This window comes from Narcine bancroftii, chromosome 10, assembly GCF_036971445.1.
Source record: "Narcine bancroftii isolate sNarBan1 chromosome 10, sNarBan1.hap1, whole genome shotgun sequence".
Lineage (NCBI taxonomy): Eukaryota > Metazoa > Chordata > Chondrichthyes > Torpediniformes > Narcinidae > Narcine > Narcine bancroftii.
In genome coordinates this window covers 22,236,410-22,260,599 of record NC_091478.1, presented here as the reverse complement: position 1 = coordinate 22,260,599, position 24,190 = coordinate 22,236,410, and the positions used below count along the sequence as shown (strand labels likewise).

Sequence of the window (24,190 nt, the reverse complement as noted above, 5' to 3'; positions counted from 1 at the left end):
GGCAACGACAGCTGCAGAACACCTGCAGCAAGAAGAGACCACAGAAGACAATAGAAACAAGATAGAAGAGGAGGAAAGGGCAACAAAGAAACAACAGATGGTCAACCCAGAGGAAGAAGAAGAGGAAGAGTATGGTGAAATAGAAGAAGAAAAGAGAGGCAAGGTAAAGGATATACTTGCTCTTATTAGAGGATACATGGAATCATTTAAAGAATGGCAAACACAGGAATTTAAGGATTTAAGAAAAAGAATAAACAACACAGAGGAGAAAATAATTAAAATGGAGATGACCTTAACAGAAATGGGAAAAAAAATGGACAAGATGGAAGAGCGGGCAGTAGCAGCAGAAATGGAGGTAGAAGACTTAAAAAAGAAATTGGAGAAATCTAATAAAAAAACTAAAGAGACACAAGAACTACTAGCTCAAAAAATAGATACAATGGAAAACCATAACAGAAGAAATAACATAAAGATAGTGGGCCTTAAGGAAGATGAAGAAGGCAAGAATATGAGGGAGTTTATAAAAGAGTGGATCCCTAAGACCCTAGGATGTCCAGAACTACAGCATGAAATGGAAATAGAAAGGGCACATAGAGTATTGGCCTCTAAACCACAACCACAACAAAAACCAAGATCTATTGTAGTAAAATTCCTAAGATATACTACAAGAGAAAAGGTACTGGAGAAGACAATGGAAAAAGTAAGAGAGGGCAACAAACCACTGGAGTATAAAGGGCAAAAAATCTTCATTTATCCAGACATAAGTTTTGAACTCCTAAAGAAGAGAAAAGAGTTCAATACAGCAAAGGCGATTTTATGGAAGAAAGGGTATAAATTTATACTAAAGCATCCAGCGGTATTGAAAATATTTATTCCAGGACAACAAAACAGACTATTCGCGGATCCAGAAGAAGCACGAAAATTTGCAGAACAATTACAAAAATAGACTGAGGGAGGAAGACGGGTAATGAGAGTTAAAATGATCACGACTGATATGTATGTGGGTAAAGACAAAAATAGATTGAGGGATGAAGACGGGTAATGAGAGTAAAAATGATCACGATTGATATGTATGCAGGTAAAGAGGTATAAGAGTGAATAGAGACAATGAGCATACATGAATGTATCTGTACTTAGAGGAAAATATGGATAGTATAGACAAGAATTAATAAGGGAAGGTAATGGAATAGAGAGAATAAGGAGGGAATTAAAAGAGGGACCTTTGTGACATATGAAAAGTGAAATCTTTTCTGGGGGAGGCGGGGTGGGGGGAAATAGCGGTCACTGCAAAATCAGTTGATGCTTGCGAGTGGATTCGCAAATCCAAATGGAGAGGGGAGATGTGGTTGTCCGACAAGGGATAAAGGACAACTCAGGAGGTGAAGGGGAGATTGGGGATAAATAAGATAGAAATAGGAGAATAAGGAAAATGTTAGATGTTGTAGGAATGTTGTCTTATAAAGAGTTGAAAATAAGAAAACAGAAATGGAAAAGGAGGAAAGGTAATGATGGAAAAACGGAAAGAGAAGATAAACAAAATATAAAAGGGCTACGCTGAACTATATGTCTTTAAATATTAATGGAATACATAACCAAATTAAAAGGAAGAAACTACCAAATTTAAATGAATAAATGTATTCCATTAGAAAAAATAACATATTGGTTAAGAAATAACATTGAAATATTCGAACAAGTATAGGAGCCTTACATTAAATACAATAGCGAAAACCTACCGGGGACAAACATTACCTAAGTTGATGGAAGGAGAAGGAAAGAAAAGAATGGACTCAGTAGAATTTCTGGTGTAATTTTGTTGAATGACAACATTGTCTGACTGGCTTAATGCAACCTAGATTGTATACCTAAAATGGATGAGAGGGGGGGGTGGGGGGGTGGTTTGGGAGGAAAGGGGGGGGGGGGAGAAAAAGTCACTGTATATGTGTGAAAAGAAATAGTGTATATCATGACTAATGTGATTTATGGTGTGAAAAATAAAAAAATTAAAAAAAAAAAAAAAAAAAAAAAGAATGCTTATAGAGACTTTACAAATAAGTGTTAATTGGACATGTTGTGGAGTAATGGATTATTGTTTTGGAAAGCAACAGATGAACAAACTTGGAAGATTAGGTCCAGTTGTGACCAATAATAGATGTGTTTTTGGGAGATAAATTGGGGCAGGTTTTTTTAGTGTAGGTCACATACAAACACTTAAAACAGATCTCATTTAAAGTACTGGAGCTCTGCTCAAGTTAGACAGGGAAGCTTCAAAAGCCTTTGCAAAAACTTTGGGGAGTGCCCAAGAGACTTCACTAATGGATTGTTGTTTTGAAAAGCAACAGATGAAAGAACTTGGAGGAGTAAGTTCAGAGCTGCAGGCTTTCTGGGAGTGCTGTTAGCTGTTCTAAGAGGATCATGTGGTTTTTGCAAGCAGAGAGGGAGTCAAACAGGCTTTTCTCTGAGAGAGAGAGATCAGTTCTGCAGTTTTACAGTCAGCAGCAAAAGCTGGGACTGGAACAGGACAAGCTGGCAAGCTTGTAAAAAAAAACCCATTTGGAAGATGAGTTGTGAATGCTTAGTTCAGCCTGGTTAAAGCCCATGTGGTCTGTAAAAGAGATGGCTGGCTGTATAATGTTTCACTTGAAATAAGGGAAACAAAAAGTAACTCTGAGGTGACCTGAAAGAAAGAGGTTATCATCTGGAAAACCCTGATGGGGCAATGTTTTTCTACAAATCACTGAAGTGGCTGATCAGAAGGGATCAGTTTGTGGTCCAACAAGCAACAAATCTCTCTAATTGTTGGGTGACAATCCCAGCTCGTGGTCCACACTCCAGGATGCCACCCACAGTCATGAGAAGTTTCATTAGCGTTTCTCTGCAATGTTTGTTTGGCCTTCTTCTGGAGAGTGTTGTAACCAGGACGTTCTAACTGCTGGCTGGTGGGCGTCCCTTGTCACAAACAAACTTTTTGTTTGCTGTTCCTGGAAGGGGGGGGAAGGGGTCGATGAGATTTTCATTTGGTTAGAACAGGTATCCAAGGAGCGTTGGCTGTGTCTTGAGTACTACACTCCCAACTCCAGGTAATAGCAGAGACTCCAATCTATGGATGTAGGGAAAGTCAAGGATGAGAATCACCAACCTTCACGTTCCAGATCTCCGCTGCACGAGTCCCTGTGACTCATTGCCATCTGTATGTATAGAGTCATAGAGGTTTACAGCAATGGAAACAGGCCCTACGGCCCAACTTGTCCATGCTAACCAAGGAAGACCAATTTGCCTGCATTTGGTATATATGTCTCTCGCACTCCAAGGAGAAATGTGCCAGTTTATCCAGCCTCTCCTAATTAAAGCCCACCAATTCTGGTCACACCCTCATGAATCTTTTCTGCATCCTTTCGAGTTAAATGATATCTTTCCCAGGGTTGTGCACAATGCTCCCGACTCACTAATGACTTGTACAGTTCTAACATATGTTCCGGCTCCTATAGTCAATAAGGATGAGAATGTTGAATGCCTTCTAAGCTACTCTGTCTACCTGTCACCACTTTCATCTACATGTGTGCCTGTGTACCCAGTTCTCTGTTCTATAATACTCTCTAGTTTGACTTATACAACCTACGACCTGTCAGTCTGCAAGAAAAAGAATCTCAGGGTTGTATGTGATGTTATGTATGTACTCTGACAATATAGCTAAACTTTGAACTGACTGATATGTGAAACTAGGCTTATACTATCACATTGACCCTTAATGCTCTGTTAGCTGGTCAATTACTTGCCAGGTATGATTAATGCAGGCACATAGAGGGAAATAGTGCAACTCCATTCCAATATTGGTCCTGCATAGTTGGGGCTGGATAGTTGTGAGCTTCTTTGAGTTCAAGTTAGGGTGTACTCCAGGCTGGCACTGAAGAGGGCAATGGTTAGGGTACTGCATTACTACATTTTTCCCCAAGCTTATCGAGAGAGGTCACATTGTGTCATATGTAGAATGGCAAGGATGGTCTCATGACCACCAACATTTAAAAACTAACTAAATTATCTGGCCATTTATTTACTCCTGTTAGCGCATCTTTGCTGAGTACAAAGTTGCCACTGTTATTCTCAGGATTACTTTAATTAAACTTAAAACTACTTATTAACTGGAGGGGAAGGTCATTGGGGGGTCACAAAGAAAAAGGTGAAGAGAAGATGTACGACATTGAAAGGTACAAGAGAGGGAAAACAGTAGAAGGGGAGAGGGTGAGGAAGGGGATTATAGGAGACGGGGATTATAGGAGACAGGTGCTGCGGGACCAGGATAGTGTTGAGGAGAGAGGAAAGAACATGCAGATCTAGATCTTTCTGTGTTTGTTTGAATGTATGTGTGTTTGTGTGTGTACGTATGTATGTATGTATGAGAGTGTATGCAAGTGTGACAGTGTGTGTGTGTGTGTGTGTGTGTGTGTGCATGCATGCGTGCGTGCGTGCGTGCATGCAAATTCTCTACAGCAGAGTCTGCTCTCCAATTTTCTTGTACTTCCTCTTCATTGGACCGAGATCTTACTCTGTCAACACTGTGTGTCAATGGAGTGTAATGGCCAGCCCAGGAAATTAAAGAAATCACACCCAGGCATCTGTCATCTAAATGTGGCGGTGTCTGCAAGTCCCACAGCGGACCGTTTGGCTGGCTCAAGAGCCATATAAATTGGGAGAAGCAAGTCATTCTCAACTCTGATTGTTACGAGTTGTAAGGCATTTAATTGGCTCTAAAGCACTGTTGGAATCTTGAGGGGTTTTGAAAGGAACTCTATGTGTACATTTGTTTGTTCTGTAATGATACAAGTGGATCGACACAAGTGATTGCACTGGGGCTGAGAGCCAGGTAAACAGAGAAAATAAACTCCATTTTGCCTGAAGGTAATGAACAGCATCTCTCCTATATTTGACAATTTTTCATTCCCTCTTTTGTTCCCTTGCTTTCTCTGAATGCTCCAATCCAGCAAAGATGGACACATGACAAGGAATTGAGCTCAATCCACTGAAAACACCAACCACTGCCTAATAAATCACAGAGAAACACAAAAAGTGCAGCTGTAGAAAGCATGAGCAAAGTATGGGAAGCTGACAGGGGTCAGTGGTCAGGTGGCATCCATGGAGAGAAATAGGGAGTCAAACTTTCAGGTGGGGACACTAGATAAAGGCTCTCGATAAAGTATCCCAACCCCAAAGGTTGACTGACCATGTCTATCCAAGCCTGGCCCGCTGAGTCCCTCCAACTTCTCTTTGGTAAATCATGAGCTTTGCCAACTTCATTTCAACTTCTCAACATAGGTACGTGGAACTGAGAAAAATGGAAGGTTATACAGTCAGGAAATTCTGGACAATTGTTAGAGGAGGCAACTTGGATGAATGTGTTTTGCAGGTAGAATTTGACCCCCTTTGCAGATATCGTTTGTCCTGAGATCCAAACCAGTCTCCCATCTTCTGATCCCTAATTACTGCTCATTGTCCCTGTGTTTTTCATCGCTCCATCCTTTCTGCCACCAGTCTCCTCATCCAGTTCCTCTCCTGTCTTCATTCCATTGGGAAGAGTCTGTGCATTTCAGTGTGAGTGTACATGTGTGAGTGAACATGCAAGAATTTTCATCCATCTTTGTGTGAACGTGCTTGTGCAAGTGCATCTGATACTGAATGTGCTTGTAATGTTCTGTAGGTCTATGGTGGCTATCCCTTGAGGTCGAGGATGATGGACTTCATTCCGTTTTCCACAGAGCAAAGACGCCTGTGTGTGTATTTGTTTAACGTGTACTTTTTGTTGCACTCCAAGAAGCACACGGTACTTCACAAATCAATCAACTAATTCCAATGGTGTGGAAACCATGACGATTGGATTTGTTGCAGCCTTGACAGCCATTGAATTCAGAATAGCTCCATCCGCCTATTCCACCGTTGAGGTCTTGGTTGGATTGTTCTTTTTCAGGGACCTCACCCTCCACCTTACCGCCGTGGGTGGCCCTACCAGGAGCACAGCTCCAGACGGCATCGCTCTCGGGATCCCAGGACCACACAAGCTTCTCCACCATGACAAGGTGACAATCCATGATAATGGCACGGTTAGGGTAGTAGTTAGCTCAACAGTATTATTGCACCAGCAACCCAGGTTTGAATCTGCGGCTGTCTGTAAGGACTTTGCATGTTCACCCCATGACTTGCATGGGTTTTCCCTGGGGGCTCCGACTACCTCCCACCTTTCAAAAAGGTACTGGGTCGATAGGTTAATTGGGTGTAATTGCCTTTTTGAAGGCTTTCTACCATGTTGCATCATTAAAAAATTTGAAAGTAACATTTGATATACAAGTGTAAAAGCACATTTAGGAACATGTGCATGCATTTGAATTTGACATAGGGTATTAGTCTATGTGTGATTATAAGTTTGTGTGTCTGAAATATGCCTTAATGTATGTGATTATGAGACGGTGCATCTGAAGTTGTTTGTGTAAACTGAGACGTACGAGTGTCATGCAATGTGCAGTGGGGTGATTTGAGTTATATGGTACACAGAATGCTGATGGCAATATTTTTATTCTTGGTCTCATTATGGTCTTTGTGCTTCCTAAACAATGCTAGTGCGTGAGCTTTCATAATGCTGCCCAGGTGCCTTTGTGAGATGTAGTGTTGTTCTGTTCAGGAGCAAATCTCTAGGGAATGTTTCACCCACCCAAAGGGAAATGATAGGTAAAAGTGTCTGATACTCATTTTGAGAAACAAACAATGAAATATTACATTTGGCAGCTTCCGCTGAGCAGAGATTCTTACTGATTCAGATAGAGCTACACTTAAACAGGTCAATGTTTGTGATTATTGGTGTACGAATCTACGATCTAGGAGGTAGTAGGTCATTTGGCCCCTTTAGTCTGCTCTTTCACTTAACACAACCATGTCTGAACTAAGCGCGGCTTCAGCTTCATGTTCCTCGTAACCTTTCACCACTTTACCTACCAAAAAATTATCTATCTCTGCCTTAAAAATATTCAAACACTGCTTCCATGTCCTCTACAAAAGAGATCCAAAACACATACTGGTAAATCTGTGGAAAAAAATATTGCTTCATCTCTGTCTTAAATGGTAAGCTTTTATTTTTAAAGAGCAATCTCTTGTTCAAGATCAGTGGTTCTCAACCTTTTTCTTTCCACTCACATACCACTTTAAGTATTCCCTATGCCATAGGTGCTCTTTGATTAGTAAGGGATTGCTTAAGGAGGTATGTGGGTAGAAAGAAAGTGTTTGAAAACCACTGTTTTAATCATACCTAATTGACTTGTTATGAATACATTCTCATAACTCTAAAGGAAATGGGCCAATGACAATTTTTCTCAAGCAAAATATTTCTGTATCAAGTAGGTCTAGAGCTGTGGTTCTCAACCTTCCCTTCCCACTCACGTACCACTTTAAGTAATCCCTTACTAATCACAGAGCACCGATGGAATTCTTTGGCTTGGCTTCGCAGACGAAGATTTATGGAGGGGGTAAATGTCCACGTCAGCTGCAGGCTCGTTTGTGGCTGACAATTCCGATGCGGGACAGGCAGACACGGTTGCAGCGGTTGCAGGGGAAAATTGGTTGGTTGGGGTTGGGTGTTGGATTTTTCCTCCTTTGTCTTTTGTCAGTGAGGTGGGCTCTGCGGTCTTCTTCAAAGGAGATTGCTGCCCGCCGAACTGTGAGGCGCCAAGATGTACGGTTTGAGGCGATATCAGCCCACTGGCGGTGGTCAATGTGGCAGGCACCAAGAGATTTCTTTAGGCAGTTCTTGTACCTCTTCTTTGGTGCACCTCTGTCACGGTGGCCAGTGGCGAGCTCGCCATATAACACGATCTTGGGAAGGCGATGGTCCTCCATTCTGGAGACGTGACCCACCCAGCGCAGCTGGATCTTCAGTAGCGTGGACTCGATGCTGTCGGCCTCTGCCATCTCGAGTACTTCGATGTTAGGGATGAAGGCGCTCCAATGAATGTTGAGGATGGAGCGGAGACAATGCTGGTGGAAGGGTTCTAGGAGCCGTAGGTGATGCCAGTAGAGGACCCATGATTTGGAGCCGAACAGGAGTGTGGGTATGACAACGGCTCTGTATACGCTTATCTTTGTGAGGTTTTTCAGTTGATTGTTTTTCCAGACTCTTTTGTGTAGTCTTCCAAAGGCGCTATTTGCCTTGGCGAGTCTGTTGTCTATCTCATTGTTGATCCTTGCATCTGATGAAATGGTGCAGCCGAGATAGGTAAACTGGTTGACTGTTTTGAGTTTTGTGTGCCCGATGGAGATGTGGGGGGGCTGGTAGTCAAGATGGGGAGCTGGCTGATGGAGGACCTCCGTTTTCTTCAGGCTGACTTCCAGGCCAAACATTTTGGCAGTTTCCGCAAAACAGGACGTCAAGCGCTGAAGAGCTGGCTCTGAATGGGCAACTAAATAGGCATCGTCTGCAAAGAGTAGTTCACGGACAAGTTTCTCTTGTGTCTTGGAGTGAGCTTTCAGGCGCCTCAGATTGAAGAGACTGCCATCCGTGCGGTACCGGATGTAAACAGCGTCTTCATTGTTGAGGTCTTTCATGGCTTGGTTCAGCATCATGCTGAAGAAGATTGAAAAGAGGGTTGGTGCGAAAACACAGCCTTACTTCACGCCATTGTTAATTACTTAAAGTGGTATGTGAGTGGAAAGAAAAACGTTGAGAACCACTGCTCTAGATTTTCCCACAAGAGGAAACCTAATTTTCACATTCATTCCACCAGATATTATTCTAGTAAATGGTCTCTGAAGTGAGTCCAACACATTAACATCAGTCTTTTTACAAAAAGACTTTAAAAAAAAAAAGACTAGTCCTATAGTCAGTGCTCTAGATGCAGTTTCACCATTGTCCTCAACAAAAATACAAAATGGTGCTGGACTGTGGTGTCTGATCGTGAGCTGCTCCCTAGCAGATCTTCTTGCATTCATTTAGTACCTGCTGTACACTGTAGAGGTTGTGTTGCCCGGGAAACAGACAAATAGAGCTTTTCGCTGTATCTCGGTACAGATGACAATAAACAATTCAATTTAATGTACAACTTGAGCATACCCCTCATTACTTTCGTATTCAATTTTTAAAAACAATAACACATTATTAGATTTCCTAATTACTTGCTGTACCTGTACACTAGACCTTTTTGCAAATTGTTCTCGAATACCCAGACCAATTTACATTTCAGAGGTCTGCAATCTCACTAAATAGACAATATACTTTTATTTTACCTGCTAAAATATACAATTTCACATTCTCACAAATTATATTCATTTAGCCTATTTGTATTCCTTTGTAGCATCGAGTCCACGCTGCTGAAGATCCAGCTGCGCTGGATGGGTCACGTCTCCAGAATGGAGGACCATCACCTTCCCAAGATCGTGTTATATGGCGAGCTCTCCACTGGCCACCGTGACAGAGGTGCACCAAAGAAAAGGTACAAGGACTGCCTAAAGAAATCTCTTGGTGCCTGCCACATTGACCACCGCCAGTGGGCTGATAACGCCTCAAACCGTGCATCTTGGCGCCTCACAGTTTGGCGGGCAGCAACCTCCTTTGAAGAAGACCGCAGAGCCCACCTCACTGACAAAAGGCAAAGGAGGAAAAACCCAACACCCAAACCCAACCAACCAATTTTCCCCTGCAGCCGCTGCAACCGTGCCTGCCTGACCCGCATCGGACTTGTCAGCCACAAACGAGCCTGCAGCTGACGTGGTCTTTTACCCCCTCCATAAATCTTCGTCCGCGAAGCCAAGCCAAAGAAAAAAAAAAATACCCCATATAATGCAAGTCATATTATCCCAGTGTTATCACTCACTGTCTACGCCTGGAGTTTATATCAACAACTTCAGATTCAATTTACACATAATCATGCATTCAGTTTTACACACGCACATTTACTCACACTCAATCACACTGTAAAACACACATGCATGTTCACCCTGAACATATACAGGCACATGTACTCATGTACATGCACACACGAACTGTTTGAACAGCCCAGTCTGAAAGACATGGTGAAGATGTCAGCCGAGTGGTCTGCAGACAAATCAGCAGGTCTGGTGAAGGAATGTTTTGAAGCTAATCTCAAGATTCAAATATATTGTCAGAGTGCATACTCGACATCACATCGAGAACCTCTACAGGCAACGCTGTCATCAGAGAGCAGCAGAAATCATCAAGGATCCACACCATCCAGCACATGCTCTGTTCTCACTGCTACCAGGTTCAGGGACAGCTGCAACCCCTCCACCATCAGACTCCTCAACAACAAACTCAATCAGGGACTCATACTTTTGCACTCCATTTATTTTTTACTCTCTCTGTATTGTAAAGACAGTTTGTTTACATTTTGTTATCTGTTTTCAGTTCTTATGTGTTTCTATGTGTATGCTGTGTAGTTTTTTTTGAACTACCAGTAAGTGGTAATTTTTGCCTCACCTGCAGGAAAAAGAATCTCAGGGTTGTACGTGATGTCATGTATATTCTCTGAAAATAAATCTGAAATCTGAGATTCTTTTTCCTGTGGGCAAGGCAGAATGACCAGTTATTGGTAGTGCAAAAATCTGAGGATCAAATGTAACACCAATATTAATCTCTGACCAACTCTCACTTCCTTGACTGAGGAGAATCTTCGGGGAACCTTAAACTGAAGAGTTTGGGGACTAGTAAGTCTTCATTGTGTTTTTGTGCTATCAGTAATAAATCCATCTATCACTGGTGGGAAATTTTTGCTGCATTGAACCTTTTGAGTGGGTTATAGAAAACACATTGGTGTTGATGAAGGGTTTGAACCCAAAATATCGACAATTCCTTTTCCTCTTCTGATGTTGGTCAAAAATTCCTTTTATGGTCACATAACACATTAAAAATATAATATACATGATATCAACTTTTGCCAAAAGGCAAAGAATCGCCATAAGTCTTGCCCGCCACCCCTAATGAGAAGAAAAAGAGAGGCAAAAGAGAGCCCCTTCAGAGACGCTGAGTGTCCATGGATTTGCCTCCAGTATTACTGCACAGTCTCCAGTTCAAACTATCAGCAATCCGAGCTCCAGGTCCAAACCTTCAGTACCGAGGCCCTTTGGGAGCACTTAAATTTAAATATATAGCAGTATGTTATATGGACATCGCCCACAAGTCCATGCTGCCCAATTTACACCCAATTAACCTACACCTCCTGGTATGTTTCAGATGATGGGAGGAAACTGGAGCGCCCGGGGAAAACTCGCACAGACAGAGAGAGCATACAAACTCATTACAGATAGCACAGGATTTGAACTCCGGTCCGATCACTGGTGCTACAAAGGCGTTGTGCTATGTCAACTGTGCCACCCACTTCTCACCCTCAGCATCCTTTTGAATCCCGGTTTCGCTACCTGATTCTTATGAGCAGAGTCGCTAGCAGCTGGCAGTCTGCGTGAGTCTTTCGACCGCAAGTTGCCAGCAGGCCGCAGCCTGTCTGAGTCTTTCGACCCTCTGAGTTGCTCCAGCAGATTGTGTTTTTTTTATATATGTTCAGTCTCTCAGCTACCTAAGAAACCCCACCTGCTGAAAAAGGGTAGGAAAAAGTAAGATATCCTGAGGGCAAATAAAAACAAGTAAAATAGTCTTTCCGACTACCAAATACAGACTGGTTTTGTTTTAAACAGCAAATGAGTGCAACTCCTGTGGCAGAAGCAGAACTGAAAGCCTCTGAGCTGTCAGGTAATAATCCGAATGCACACCAAGACAGATCTTCACTGACAGCGACTCGACTGAATCGATGATTGCGGGCAAGCACGTTAAAGTCTGGTTGGCGGCCCTTTGCTTATTTTCGGGAGGTACGTGACTCCCCACATGTTTAGATATCTGGCTAAGGTTTTCTCCTCAGAATGGTATTGTTGCTTGTTCAATAATAATCCATTTCTGGAGGAAGAGGCCTGGACAAATCCTGGAGCTGCCTAATTGCACGCAAGAAGCTGAACATGCTGGAATCTGGAGCTAAACTCAAACCGCTGGAGGAACCTGACGGATCAAGCAGCATCCGTGGGAGAACAAAGGATGGCTGATGTCATGAGAATGGTTGAACCACTAGGGAAGCCAGGGTAAAGAGGACAGGGTAGGAGGGATGAGATGGGGCCCTATGCCTATTTGGCATTGGTGTAGGTGAAGCATAGCAGGCGTAGGCAGAGGAATGCACATGCCAGACAAAGGAAAAATGACAAGAAAAAAAAATTAGGGGTCAGGAGGAGGAAGATGAATCATTCAGGGTGATGTGGGTGATTGGAAGAAAAAGGCTGTCAATGCTGGAATCTGATAAGAGATGAGAATGGAAGTATAAGGAAGGACCAGATGGAAAAGAAGGGAGGTTGAGGGGTGGAGAGTGGAAGAATCCACTGGCGAGACGGGTGGATGGGGATGGAATCAAAGAGGAGAGGGTAAATAGGTGGGATAGGTAACAAAAAAAAGGGGGGGGGGGAAGCAGTACAGAAGAGGAGAGTGGACTCTACCTGAAATTCAAAAATTTTACTACTGGGCTCAAAATATTGACCATTCTTTTTTTGTGCACTTATGCTGCTTAACCACCAAGTTTCTCCAGTCGATTGTAATTTAGTTTGGAGCCACCTGATTTCGGGAGCTGAACCCACAAGGCTAATAAATGTCTAGTGAAAAGTGTGGTGACCAGCTGCATCTCACCCTGGTAGGGGGACACCAATATCTCAGAGCAGAAAGCCCTCTAAAAGGTAGTGGACCCAGCCCAGCACATCACAGGCAAAATTCTCCCCACCATCGAGACCATCTACATGGAACAGTCCCGTCAGAGAGCAGCAATCACTAAGGATTCCCGTCACCCAAGACATGCTCCGTTCTTGCTGCTGCCATCAAGAAAGAGGTATGGGTGCTACAAAACCTATGGCACCAGGTTCAGGAATAGCTGCTACCCCTCCACTATCAGACTCCTCAACAACAGACTTATTCAAAGACTTATTTAAGGACTTTTACTCATTATTTATTATAGAATATTTATTTGAAGACTTTGTTAATTTTTTAATATATTGGTAGTCCTTCGGTTCGAAGAAGACACTTTGTTGTGCAGTTCATCTGTGGACATGAAGGTCCACTGGGGGCACAACGGGGGCAATAACTGTGACTGCTGCTGCTTTGTGACGCTGCTCATGGTTTTCCATCAGTTTTTGGCAGTGCCTGTCTTCAAAACTGGTGTAGGCTTCATAGCACAGGGCTCGCCAACGGGATCTATCAGCAGCCGGAGCTTCTAGTTCTCTTGGTAGGATGTCACAGAGGCGTAGAGTTTCCTTCACAGTGTCTTTATGATGCTTGCGTGGACGACCTTGAGGTTTTCAGTTCATTATAGAGCAGCTGGCAAGACATATGGTGGTTGTCCATTCTGATGATGTGTCCCACCCACCGCATTTGTTTACATTTCAGTGTTAATCAAGTCTGCATCTCGATCCAGGCAATTGTCTAGAACTCGGGTCCTTTACAACCGTTATTATCCCCGATGCATTATAGTCAAAATATCCATCCTCATTTATAAATTGGCAAGTGATAGGAAAGCAGCATGTCAATGTTTTATGTCCTTGTGGTAGAGGACGAAAGAAAATTGGCCCTAATTGGAGCCTTATGGTGAAGATGTGGAGAAGAATTCAGTGATTAATTGACGCTGCAACAATGCCATTAAATTCATTGATTTTTTTTTTTACATGCTTCTCAAGATCTGCCAGCATAATTAATGAGGAAAATACTGCTTTGTAGACAAAAATTGTACATGCTGAAGAGCTTGGATTTATGGCTGCTCCCACCAGAGTTGGATTTGAAACCAAAATCTCCAGTTTTGGAGATTAATGTGAATGCGTGCCCAAGCTTGTAAAAGAAAGATCAAGGAAATGGCTGTGAATTTACTCCACCAAGTGTACTGAATAGAGGGAATATTTTAGAGGATTCAAATTTAGAATGAATCATAAAGTAGCAGTTTAATTTCTTATGTCAGAGGAAGGTAATTATGATATTCCACAAATTTCACTAGAAATCATTTCAGGAGGTCATAAACTGAAGTTTACTGGAGTAAGACAGAGGGAATACATTCACTGCCAAAGATTTGGACCCATTCCTTTGGAGAGCAAAATGTTGACTTTCCTGAGAAGCTTGAGAAATTGTGTCAGCAATAATGAATGGGGTGCTCAAAGATTTGAGTTGATCGTTAGAGTTGAACCTCAGTGTCAGAATTATGCATCACTGTGTGGGACAGGAACTGCTCCACCCAAGAAACTGCAGAGAGTTGTGAAGGTAGTTCAGACCATCACACACGCTTTCCTCCCCTCCATCGACTCCATTTATAACTCCCACGGCCTTGGAAATGCAGCCCACTCTCTTCACCCTACTCCCAGCAGGATAAAGATTCACAGGTGTGAGATTTCAGAGCACCACATTCAAGGTCAGTCCCCCCCCCCACCATTATCAGACATGTGGGTGAACAAAATAGTAACATTATGCTGCCCTTTCCCTGTAACAACTGATCTCTCCCAGTAAATGGACTTTCCTACTGTGCCTTACTTGTACTACGAATGAGATGTTTAGCTGGGTCACTCACAATACATGACAGCAGCTTCCCAGAGTAAAGACAGGAAGCATGCTTCCATCCTATGACCTGAATTCATCGTTGACACGAGTACAAAAAGGAGGGTGAAAAACGTCGAGAGGCCATACAAAGGTCCCTCCAATATCTTAACACTGTCCCAACAAATCACTCATCATAGATCCTACTGCATCAATAACCTAGGTTCCATCCTGACCTCAAATTTCAGATTGATTGTCAGAGTACGTACTTGACATCACATACAACCCTGAGATTCCTTTTTCCTGCAGGCGTAGCAGGAATAGTAGTGCAAAATTAAATTGTATTTAGCATAAACAAAGAACTATAAACAGATAACAAGTGTAAACAAACTGCCCGTGTAATACAGGCACAAGAGTCCTTAAATGAGTCTCTGATTGAGTTTGTTGATGAGGAGTCTGATGGAGGAGGGGTAGCAGCTGTTCCTGTACATGGTGGTGTGAGTCTTGTGGCACTGATACCTCTTTCCTGATGGCAGCAGCGAGAACAGATTATGTGCTGGGTGGTGAGGGTCTTTGATGATTGCTGCTGCTCTCCAATGGCAACGTTCCCTGTAGATGTACACAATAGTGGGGAGGGTTTTGCCTTTGCTATCCTGGGCTGTGTCCACTACCTTTTGGAGGGCTTTATGCTCAGGGGTATTGGTGTTCCCATACCAGACTGTGATGCTGCTGGTCAGCGCACTTTCCACCACTCCTCTGTGTAAATTTGCCAGGGTTTCTGGTGTCGTACCAAACCTCCGCAAACTCCTGAGGAAGTAGAGGCGCTGACGTGCTTTCTTCATGATGCCATTAGTGTGTTGGGTCCAAGAAAGATCCTCCAAGATAGTAACTCCCAAGAACTTAAATTTGCTCACCCTCTCCGCCTCTGACCCTCCCAATGATCACTGGATTGTATACCTCTGGTTTTCCTTTCCTGAAGTCAACAGTCAGCACCTGATGCTCTGTGTATGGTACATAGAACAATGCAAGAGAAATTCAGCAGGTCAAACAGTGTCATTTATGTAGCAAAGATAAAAACACAATCGACATTTCAGGCTTGAGGCCTTCCTCAAGGTATGGAAAATTGTTGGCAGGCATCTGAATGCCTCCACTACCACCCTTGGCTGTACATTCCAGGTTCCCACCACTCTTGTAAAAAAAAACTAGCTCTGACATCTTCCCCTCGGAAGTTCAGATGTTTTCAGTGATCATGTGGCTTTCGTACCATATTCCAAAGAGGTGCAAGGTGGTTTATTACCCACTGTAAATTGCCCCTAGTGTGTGAGTGGAAGAATCTGGCAGCTAATGTGGGAGGATAAAGTGCGATTTGTGCAGCATTAGTATAAATGGATGTCTGATGTTGGCATGGACTAAGTGGGATGGTACTTGATTGACAGCTTTGACATGGTAGGCCAAAGGGCCCGTTTCTGTATATAATGACTCAACAACTTCCATTGTCTTTCCTAGCCTATCTAAAAATCAATTGCCTACTCGTGTACAAGCCAGCATTGGAAAGGTTCCATGGTGGCTCTGGGTGAGGTCACTGGAAGACCTCCCTTCAAAATGACATGCCAGTGTGAGTTTGTTGTCACTTACACAAGTACAGTAAAACCTCGTTAGAACGCGGTAGTTGGGGTCCAAGATTTCATACCGCATTGCAGCCGAGTCGCGAAACAGATGCATATACGTTTACCACTCATTAGTAGTGCAAAATTAAACTGTATTTAGCATAAACAAAGAACTATAAACAGATAACAAGTGTAAACAAACTGCCCGTGTAATACAGGCACAAGAGTCCTTAAATGAGTCTCTGATTGAGTTTGTTGTTGAGGAGTCTGATGGAGGAGGGGTAGCAGCTGTTCCTGTACATGGTGGTGTGAGTCTTGTGGCACTGATACCTCTTTCCTGATGGCAGCAGCGAGAACAGAGCATGTGCTGGGTGGTGAGGGTCTTTGATGATTGCTGCTGCTCTCCAATGGCAACGTTCCCTGTAGATGTACACAATTCTGGGGAGGGTTTGCCTTTGCTATCCTGGGCTGTGTCCACTACCTTTTGGAGGGCTTTATGCTCAGGGGTACTGTGACTCAAACCCTATAATAAGTTCTTTAAACTCCACATATTAACAGACACATCTTGTAAATGAGTCATAAGTGTCCATTTTTGAGTTTGTGGCTGTTCGCCTGACCTCCTAAAATCAATGTTTGGGGTCCACACACACCCGTGCTATAAGCGATTCCGCATATTAACGAATCGTGTTCTAATGAGGTTTCACTGTACAATGTACAGATGCACCAAAATTCTTACCTGCTCCACCCATTCAAGTACACACGATACACCAACTACACGAGTAAAATTACATTTCCACAATATACCAAGACAAAAAAAAGCACTAATAAATATCAAAGGACAAATGAGGGGAAATTTGATAGAGGGATACAAAATTATGATGGTTATAGATAGGTGCAAGCAGGTTTTCTTCACTGAGTGTAGATACAAACCAGAGGACATGGGTTAAAGATGAAAGAAAAAATTAAAAGGAACATTAGGGGGAACTTCTTCATGTAGAGAGCGGTGGGGGAGTGGAACAAACTGTCAGCTGAAGTAATAAATGCAGGCTCAATGTTGACATTTAAGAAAAATTTGGACAGGAACATGGACAGGAGAAGTATGGAGGGATATTGTCTGGGTGTAGGCAGAAAAATGGTTCGGCAGAGTCTAGAAGAGCCGAAGGGCCGGTTTTGGTTCTGTGATGTTCTATGACAGAGAAATAAATATTCACAGCTGCACGAGTGCAAGAGCAGACAAAAAAAAAGTGATGCTTCAGTAATGCAGGCAAATCTTATGATGGCTCCAGAGTAGTTAAATGTTCAAAACTGATTTTGAACCCAAAGGTGCTAGGTTCAGGCTTCTGGATCTTCTGCCTGAAGGGAGCAGTAAGATGAGGTAGTGACCAGGTTGATGGGGGCCCTTTACGATGTTGGGTGTTCTCTTGAGGCACCTCCTCACATAGAGGTCTTCAATGGATGGGAGCTTGGACTTGGCTAGGTTGGCCACTCCCTGCAGCCTTGCATGTTCCAGAGGACGTTAAAGGACAAAAGTAAAAGTGCATCTTTTTGCATTAAGTGAGGTGTGCACAGACTCACAGTTTGATAAATGAACAATCTCGGAGCTGCAATTTAACTTGAGGTATTTATATTTTCAAGTTTGATTTAAAGGTTTTGTGATAAAATTTCAGCCGTCTAAGCCTTTAGTCAGCAATGAGCCCGACCTCGAATTGCAAGTAAAACAGGATTATGAGACTGATGTTTTTTTGCAGCAGGATGCAAATCACTTTCCAAAATATATAATTAAAATGCTAAGAGAGTCTGGCCAGATTGAGGCATTGGGATACCTGTAAGCCCTCTTCATCTTGAGATTACCTCTGTGTCCTTCAACAGCTGAAGGAAATCGGGGTATTCTGCAAATGTCCTGCTCTGACCTTTACATAACCCAGTCCTCATCGAGGGCTCAGTAGTGGAGAGGATGAAGAACTTCAAATTCCTCGGTGTCAACATCTCCGAAGATCTGTCCTAGAGCCTCCACGATGATGCAATCACAAAGGCTCACCAGTGGCTATACTTTGTGAGGTGTCTGAAGAGATTCGGTATGTCTTGCACCGTGGAGAGCATTCGGCTGCTAGCGTCGCTGGTTTGGAGGCGCCAACTCTCAGGACAAGAATAAACTCCAGAGGGTTGTTAACTCGGCCTGCGATATCACAGGCACTCCATCGAAGACATCTACATGAGGTGGTGTCTTAAAAAAGCAGCATCTATCTTCAAAAGAGCCCCACCACCCAGAACATGCGCCCCTCACTCTGTACAATCAGGGAAAAGGTTCAGGAACCTAAAGACGAGCACTCAGCAGACCAGGACAGCTTCTTCCCCACGGCCATCAGATTCCTGAATAATCAATTAACCAGACACTGCACTCTTATTGTTATTCTTTTAATAGTAAAATGTAAGATGGTTATAATATAAATGTTTACACTGTGACGCTGCAGCAAAACAACGAATTTGGCGACTTGTTCATGACAATAAATCCTGATTCTGATTCAAGCAATATCAAAGCACTAAAGGGTTAATGAGGGATAGATCTCATCTACCAACTGGGCATGCTATGGCCCTAAATAAGGAATTTAATAATTTCACACAACCAGTTTGAAAACATACACGTGAAATAGGAGTCAGAGAAGGCCAAATCATTCTGCAAGATTCTCCTGCCTTTCATGGCTGATCTTCCATATAAAACAAATTTTCCAGTCCTATCTCCATAGCCCTTGATTCGCTAAGTATCCAGAAATCTATCAATGTTTATTTTGAATAAACTCAATAACTGTCCTTCAAAAGGCCTCCAAGGTAGAGAACTCTGAGGATTCATTATCTCTGAGTGATGATTCCCCATTATCTCCCTCCTAAATTGTGCTTTTCTGCTTCGAGATTCTTTGACTAAAGATATTTATTGTCAAGCCTGTGGGATTTTTACGTTTTGACGAAATCGCCTTTCATGAATCTAAACCCCAGTGAATGTAAGCCAACTCAATCTCATTTTATACAGTAAAACTGTCCAACAAATCTTCAATGTATTCCCTAAAATCAAGAAAATCCCTTTTTGAATTAGAACACCAAAACTGAACATAATACTCTAGGTGTGGTCTCCATAGGACCTAATAGCAGCACATTAAGACATTTTTAATTCTGTACTCACATTCTATAAAAGGCCAATATATAATTTGTCTTCCCTAATCACTCGCTGAACCCTGCAGTTTGGCCTTATCAGCACTCTGCTTTTCTGTTTGCTTTGCCTCACATTTTCCCACATTATATTGCATCTGCCATGCTTTTGACCACTCAGCTAGTTCACATCTTTATATTCTCCTCTCTGCTCATAATTGCACCTGGTTTCGTATCATCAACAAACTTGGAAAGATGACAACTGACCCAAACTCTGAACATAGATTATGAACTCAGGGGGTTGAAAACTCTGCTCAAACCATCACACAAAAACCCCATTCTACTCCAACTATACCTCCAGCAGCCAACATTCTAAATATCATAGCCAGCACCTCTAGGCGAAGGAACATCTTCTTCCCACAGGTAGTGAGAATACTGAACAACCAGAGGAACTGCTCACACTAACCATCTGAGACTCTCATATTCATGAAACAATATTTACTTGTATATATAAATACTTGTCTTGCATGTGTATTGTTAGTCTGTATGTGTGTTTTGACAATAAACTTGGCTTGACGTGATTCACAAGTGTGAAATCACATATCACCAGATGCAAGGACACTTTCTTTCCCGCTGTATTCACACTAGAAAAATAATATTCCTTTGATCTGTGCTAACTGATCTCTCTCTGCATCTCTGCATTTTGTACAGTGCTTTACTTGCTGTACTATGTATGAGATGACTAGCTGGAGTGCTCTCCAAACCAACTTTCTCACTGCACCTCAGTACATCTGATAATAAACTTGAACTTGGTGAATAGCTTTAACTATCCCAAGTCACTTAGGCTTCAGACGCCTGCAGTAGAGAATTCCAGAGAATCAGCATCTTCTGAGAGAAGTTCCCACACACCTCCTTGTAGTCATTCAGCATGGAAACACCCTTCTTCCCAATTCGCCCATGCCAATATGTATTTGGCCAATATCTCTCTAAACCTATCCTATTCATTTATCCGCCAATTTTTTTGTTGTAACAATATTTCCACATTCAAGATTCCCCCACTAGTGAAACATCTCAATGACTCTGTCATACATCTTTAGGATTTTACGCGTTTCAATGAGATCACCCCTCATTCTCCGAAACTTCAAAGAAAATGGATCTAATTTCTTTAGCCATTCATGATAGGACTTGCCATTTTGTGCCAGATTTTAGCCCAATGAATCTCAACTGTTGCCTCCTATAAAATTCCTTGCCCCCTGGTCTACCACTAGACCGTGGCCATTTATTTGTATGTTCTGTTTTTTAAAAAAAATATTTTCTTTGCCATCTGTTTACCATGAATGGTTCATCTTTCCTGTGGTGTCCTTCCCCAACTGGGATAAATTTCGCTGAGTGCTGCAAACCAGCTGTTCAAATATCTGCCACTACTCATCCACTGAATCATTCTCGTCCATTTACCCAGCCCACTCCAGACAACTCTACCAATCGCACATTTGTAATTGGCCTTATTTAAGTTTATAACATTGGTTCGGAACTGCAGGAGTTCTCCCTTGAACTGCAGGTCACCAACATGAAATAATAACCCCATTCCTCTCCACAGATGCTGCGTATTTTCAGCACTTTTCTATTTCAGATTTTTTTGAAAGTGCTATTTTTTGTGACATACAGTTCCAAGGTTGTTCTCTTTTTCTCTCCTCTGTTCTCATTCATTTTCTTCTAGTTACAAATCAATCAGGAGCAATGAATGTCTTCGCCGCCCCCCCCCCCCCTCTACAAACACATGCCATTCAATCTCTCTCGATAGGAAGTCTGTACCAACATTTCCTATCTTTACCACTCTCCCCCTTTCCCGCATTTTATCACTTTTCTTGCCTCTCATGGAGGGTTATCAACTGGAAATGGTAACTCTGCTTTTCTCTCTATAGATCCTGCCTGAACTGTTGATTATTTCCAGCATTTGCAGCTTTCATTTTTAAACTTGTAGCTTCTGCAGTTCTTTGCTTTTAGGTTAATGAGTCTGTGGTGTTCACTGCTTGCAGGATCACGCAATGTATAGCTAATGCCAGGTTCCCTAAACAGCAAGCATGGCGGCACTTGGCAGGTAAATATTCTCCTCTGATGCATTCTTGAGATGAATCAACAGGGTGATTCCTTTTTTGTTTGTTTTGTAGATTAAAATAACACAGATCACACCAACCATCCAAACACACCTTTAGGCTTTGACTCATCACAACTTTTTCTTGAGAATGGATAGGCCCATTTATCTCACAACAGTAGAAAAGCAACAGGTTAAAAACAATTAATAGGTGTTTCCATGTTATTGGTGTGGATAAAGAATATGAAAGACGCTAACATGCTATCAAAACAAAAATATTATGAAAGTTAGCTCGAGGCTGTAATTTCAGGTCAGACTTTAAGGATGGACGTGCAGCACAGAATTAGAACGTGGTTATTACTATTCTAACCAACTTCCATGATCCATATCCTTTGTGGCATTTTTAGTAACAATGCTTTTTGAGATTATTCTCATTATTGTTCCAGGATGGTGACCACACTACATAAATGGCTGAGATTCTGTTTGCATATATAAACATTTTCCACACTGCATTTCTTTTTCTGGGGGATTTTCCCTCAGTTCATTGAGAAGTTGCCGGAGATTCTTCTTCCCTTGCTCTTTAGGTATCCATTTGTTGCACAATGACCAAGGGCGCATCACATCCCAGACACACTTTCCTCCCTCCTTCCATTGGAGAGAAGGCTCAAAAGTGTTAAATCATGCACCAAACAGGCATAAAGATAGTTTCTTCCCTGAAGTCATCAGGGTCCTCAATCAATGAACCTCAAAACAATGCTACCTGCAGGCCTTGCTTGGCACCAATTGATCTTTTTTTCATTGCAACCCTGTACTCTGCAAATTGTGCTTTTTACATGGCTGTACGGATGCGAGAAATAACCTGTTAGAATGCTTGCATGTGACAAATACACTTCAAAATATCTGGCTTCAAACCTTCAGTTAAGGCAGTGTTGTTACAAATAGTCTTATCCTTCCATCTTTTCACATTCTCATCTTTATCTATCTTATTCTTAAAAGACAATAATAATATTTAATCTCAGAAAAACACAAAGACTGCAGCTGCTGGAATCTTGGCGCAGTTAGTGTCACATCTTCACAGCACCAGCTTGAATCCCACACTGTCTGTAAGGAGTTTGTACGTTCTCTCAGTGTCTCTATGGATTTCCCCCCAGGGCTCCAGTTTCCTCCCACCATTCAAAACGTCCCGGGGGGGGGGGTATAAGTTAATTAGGCAGCGCGGACTCATAGCACAGTAACAGCCATTTCAGGCCACATGTCTAAATTTAAATTAAAAATGAGAAGCTGGAGGAACTCAGCAGGTCAGGTAGCATCCATGGGTAGAAATGGTCGGTCAATATTTCTGGTCGGGACCTTTCATTGAGACTAAGCAAAAAAGGTGAATCATAGTATATCAAGCTACTCAATCTCTCCTCACAGCTAACCTGTTCATTTCCAGAATCAACCTTGTGAACCTCTCTGCACCAACTCCAAAACCAGTACATCCTTTCTCAGGTAAGGAGACTGCACGCAATTCTCCAGATGCAGCCCCACCAACACCTTGTACAGTTGCAGCAAAATATATCTAGTCTTAAATCCAATCCCTCTGGCAAAGAAGGCCAATGTCTCAATTTGCCTTTATCTAAACTTTTTCATTCTGCAAGTAATGTTCCCTGCAGCTTCAAGTTTGTAGTGACGGTGTTGTTTCCCAATTTGACCTGAAAGTTGATCCATACTGTGAAGAAACCAGGAAGAGTTGGTTGAGATTTCAAGAGATGATATTGCCCATATGCGGATCAAATTGAAAGGGTCAGGGAGTGCCAGGAATTTCTCTTACAAGGTACATTAGAGCAGAATTAGATTAGAATATTAAGGGTGGTTATTTCTCCATAGAATCTGAGGAGTCATGTGGCATTCTGGCCAATCCCCTACATTCTTTCAAATGAAAGCTGGACCTGTTTTTGATTGGGTGAAGGTAATCTAGTGGCAATCACATACAACCTTGAGATTCTTTTTCCATCGGGTTCGGCAGAATTACCACTTACTGGCAATGCAACAAAAAATGACTCAATATGCACATGCAAACAAAGAAATGCAAACAAACTGCAATACAAAGAGAAAAAAATCAATAAAGTACAAAGATAAAAGTCAGATTAAGTTTGTTGCTGAGGAATCCGATGGTGGAGGGATAACAGCTGTTCCTGAACCTAGTTCTATGGGTCTTGTGGCACCTATACCTCTTTCCTGATGGTAGCAGTGAGAATAGTGTGTGTTTATCTGCGTCCTTGTGTCAAGGGTACCCTAGGTCCATTTCAATCACCAAATGAGCCAAAGGAATTGTTTCCACTTCCCCCAAATAAAAAAAAAATTACCTGCTGTTTCGATTGCTGCAGCATCACAAAGGGGTGGACTGCCAGAACAGGTACGACAAGGTGGACTGGTTGGTCTTTTCCCATCAATCAGTGCTTGTGAGTTTGTAGTAAACAAATGAAGGGCCTAGTAGCTGCAGGAGTGTTTTGCTGCGTGGAACACTAGAATCAATAATGCAGACTGTGTGTGGACACTGGACCCTTGCAGTGCTCTTCCAACCTGATGACGCAGTTGAAGAATCCTGTGGTTGACACATTGCCAATTCCTGCTAGATAGATCTTCACGCCTGGATCAGAATCTTATGACTCTTTTAGAAGCATTAAACTGGGAGAGAATAAGGTCAGAGAAATGTTATTAAAACTTTGAAGACTGCTGAAGTTAACTGACCTTTAGTGACATCACCGTTGCCATGGAACAGAGCAA

General features: G+C 42.4%; 1 long non-coding RNA gene across 1 annotated transcript in view; it reads right to left on the bottom strand.

Moving 5' to 3' along the window:
• LOC138744280 (uncharacterized) overlaps window positions 1–24,149 on the bottom strand; it is a 73,181-nt gene extending 49,032 nt beyond the window's left edge. Inside the window, exon 1 of the long non-coding RNA XR_011345422.1 lies at window positions 23,770–24,149. This is a non-coding gene — a long non-coding RNA (uncharacterized lncRNA). The remainder of the gene's footprint in view (window positions 1–23,769) is intronic.
• Between the last annotated feature and the right edge of the window lie 41 nt (window positions 24,150–24,190).